Raw genomic sequence first — 3,943 nt, 5'->3', positions numbered from 1 at the left:
TGAGACAGAGTCTCAGTCACTCACTCTGTCACCCAGGCTGGAGTGCAGTGACATGATCTCGGCTCACTGCAACCTCTGCCTCCTAGGTTCAAGAGATTTTCATGCCTCAGCCTCCCAAGAGCTGGGATTACAGGGACCTGCCACCACTCCTGGCTAATTTTCGTAGTTTTGTAATTTTTGTATTGTATTTCGCCATGTTGGTCAGGCTGGTCTTGAACTCCTGACCTCAAGTGATCCACCCACCTTGGCCTCCCAAAGTGCTGCGATTACAGGTGTGAGCCCCCACACCCGGTTAAGGCTATCTTTCTTTTTTTTTTGAGACAGAGTCTCGCTCTGTCGCCCAGGCTGGAGTGTAGTGGTGCGATCTCGCCTCACTGCAACCTCCACCTCTGGGTTCAAGCATTTCTCTGCCTCAGCCCCCGAGTAGCTGGGATTACAGGCACCTGACACCATGCCCGGCTAATTTTTTTGTATTTTTCAGTAGAGACAGGGTTTCACCATGTTGGTCAGGCTGGTCTTGAACTCCTGACCTTGTGATCTGCCCGCCTCGGCCTCCTAAAGTGTTGGGATTACAGGCATGAGCCACCGTGCCCAGCCCAAGGCCATCTTTTTTTATGGCAACTTGGATGCTTGTAGTCTGAGTGAGAGACAGGTAAGACATATATGGAGATGGGGTGCTCCTGAGGGGCTGTGGGTGCAGGTGCACAGTTCACTTTCCTTGCTGTCTCATTAACACTGATGAGGCCCCAGATATCCCACCAATGTGCCTCAATGAGCACAAGAGCTGAAGACCATGGGCCTGCTCTGGCCACCTGCTGACCAAGGGACAGTAGGACCCTATGTCCTCTGAGCAGGCTACAGGCAAGCAGGTAGGTGGGGAGGTGGCCTGGGGGAGAATGAGACAGCCATGGGCTCTAAGACTAGCCCTTAAGAACCATGGGAGCACAGGGACAAGCACAAGGCTATGAGATACAGGGTGATCTAAGGACAAGTGCGTCACAGACATCTCCATTGTGACCATGCAGAATTGATGGCAGTCTTGCTGTGCCACCACCTCGTGTTCCTGAAGGGACTAGCTGCTATTGATCTCTTGCTTCATTCCACTGTGATAGAAAAAGGTACTTTGCGTGATTTTCATGTTTAAAATGCATTAGGGAGCAAAATCAACATGTAGCTCAGAGCAGCAGTCACCGAGGTGTCCCTGGCCAGCATCCTTCCACCTGTCCACAAGCATGGGGAGCATCTTTGTCAACCTCTTCGAAAGCCTTTTTGGCAAAAAAGAAATGCACATCCTCATCGTGGTCCTCAGTGCTGCAGGGAAAACAACAATCCTGTATAAGCTGAAGCTGAGCGACATCATGACCACCATCCCTACCATAGGCTTCAATATGGAAACCATGGAGTATAGGAACATCAGCTTAACCATGTGGAACATGGGCAGCCAAGAAAACATCTGGCCTCTGTGGCACCACTACTTCCAGAATACACAAGGACTGATGTTCGTAGTGGACAGCAATGATAGAGAGTGTGGAAAGGACGCCTGGGAGGAGCTCTTTAGGATGCTGGCTGAGGATGGGCTCTGGGTGCAGTCCTCCTGGTGCTTGCCAACAAGCAGGGCCTCCCCAGTGCCAGGAATGCAGCAGAGATCACAGACAAGCTGGGGCTGCACTACCTGTGCCACAGGAACTGGTGCATTTAGGCCACCTGTGCCATTAGTGGAGACAGGCTCTGTGAAGGACTGGACTGGCTGTCCAATCAACTCTGGAACCAGAAGTGAATGCAACACCCTCTTGCTCTCATTGCTCATCTTCCCCTTCACTTTATCCTCATGTGGCAAATGTGCAGCTCTGTGGTGTGAGTGCCAGAAACTGCCTCCCTGGTTTGGTCACCATGTGCATCACACTGTGCTATAAATGTGGCAGACATAGCCTGTGGCCAGACTTTTTATTTAATGTAAATACTTTTTGTTTCCAGTGAGGCAGTTTCTGCTACTCCTATGCAATATTACTAGGTTTTTTGTTTGTTTGTTTTACTGTAAAAAGAAAAATCAACTCATTCTTCAGTGCTGAGAGGGGACATAGGCTCATGGGTACCTGGTCTCTGAGAGTCACCAATTTGGGAGAGCTGGGGGTGCCTCTAACTTCAGAGCTGCGTTGATACCCATTTTGGTGGTTGATTTTTAACCCAAACTCAGTGCATTTTAAAAAAATAGTTAAAAATCTACATCAAGAACACTTGAACACACAGAAGAGAGACTTTGCTTAGCATGGGTTTGCAGTTATGGCCTGGATGCTAGCCACCGGCTTGTCACATGCTAGTCACCCATGTTCCACATGGTTAAGCTGATGTTCCTGTACTCCATGGTTTCCACATTGAAGCCTATGGTAGGGATGGTGGTCATGATGTCGCTCAGCTTTAGCTTATACAGGATTGTTGTTTTCCCTGCAGCACTGAGGACCACGATGAGGATGTGCATTTCTTTTTTGCCAAAAAGGCTTTCGAAGGGTGACAAAGATGCTCCCCACGCTTGTGGACAGGTGGAAGGATGCTGGCCAGGGACACCTCGGTGACTGCTGCTCTGAGCTACATGTTGATTTTGCCCCCTAATGCATTTTAAACATAAAAATCATGCAAAGTACCTTTTTCTATCACAATAGAATGAAGCAAGAGATCAATAGCAGAGGGAAAACTGGAAAATTCATGAATATGTGGAAATTGCAAAACACTCTAAAATAACCAATGTGTCAAAAAATTAATAGCCAGGGAAATCAGAAAATATTTTGTGACAAGTGAAAGTGAAAACACAGCACACCATAATTTATAGAATGCAGTGAAAGCAGTGCTGAGAGAAATATATAGTTATAAATGTTTACATTAAAAATATCTCAAATCAACAATCTAGCTTTACACCTTAAGAAACTAGGAAAAAATGTTCAAATTAAATCCAAAGCTAGCAGAAAGAAGAAAATAATAAAGATTAGAGTAGAAATAGATAAAATAGAAAACAAGAAACAAAATTAATAAAACCAAGAGCTGGTTCTTTAAAAATATAAACAAAATTAACAAACCTTAACTAGACTGACTAGGAAAAAAATGCGAAGACTAAAATTAGAAATGCAAGAGGGAATATTACTACTGAATTTACAGAATCAAAAAGAATTATAAAAATGTACTATGAACAAAAGTACTATGAATTTCTGTGCCAACACATTGGATAACCTACCCACTCCATATTCTTAGCACAATAGATTATAATTTATTTCCCCAAATATAAATAATGTCTTTTATGTTCTTTCTGTATATATGCTGTTCTTTTTCTTCGAACACCCTTTCGTTGCCTTCCTCATTCACAGAAGACCAACTAATTATTCATATTTCAGCTAATATGGTGTTTTTCCCTGACAAATCCAAGCAGAATGAGTAATGAGGGAGAGAATGAAGCTATACCATGGAGAAAAGGGCCTGTAACTGGAGAAGGAAAGGCAAAGGTGTATGTAAATTTGAGCATGAATGGAGGTTGCCCATGAAGTCTTAGAAAGGTCAATTAGTTTTAACAGGGGAGAAAGACTGAAAAAGAAAATGGATGGAAATATAGAAATGGGCAGATGAGGAACTTTTCCTTTGATACTTCGATTTTTTCAACATTGTCAATTTTTAAAAATTAGGCATGTGTTGGCATGGTGGGACATGCCTGTAGTCCCAGCTACTTGGGAGGCTGAGGTGGGAGGATTGCTTGAGTACAGAAGGTCAAGGCTGCACTGAGCCCTGATGGTGCCACTGCTCTCCAGCCTGGGTGACAGAGAGAGATCTTGTCTCAAAAAATAAAAAATAAAAAAATCAGGCATGTGGAATGACACTTCTTTCAGACACATGTGCCCAAATGTCTAGAAACAACTGAGTCTCACAAAGTCCGGAGTTGCTTGTGGGTCTCTACCGCCACAAC

General features: G+C 44.6%; 1 pseudogene; it reads left to right on the top strand.

Annotated features, from left to right (window-relative positions):
- Positions 1-1,232: 1,232 nt before the first annotated feature.
- Positions 1,233-1,777, top strand: LOC100601630 (annotated as a pseudogene).
- The last annotated feature ends 2,166 nt before the right edge of the window (positions 1,778-3,943 follow it).

The sequence above is a fragment of the Nomascus leucogenys genome, chromosome 11 (genome assembly GCF_006542625.1).
Source record: "Nomascus leucogenys isolate Asia chromosome 11, Asia_NLE_v1, whole genome shotgun sequence".
In the NCBI taxonomy this organism is placed as follows: Eukaryota; Metazoa; Chordata; class Mammalia; order Primates; family Hylobatidae; genus Nomascus; species Nomascus leucogenys.
The sequence above is the reverse complement of the archived record's forward strand: the minus strand, read 5'-3'. Positions and strand labels throughout refer to the sequence as shown.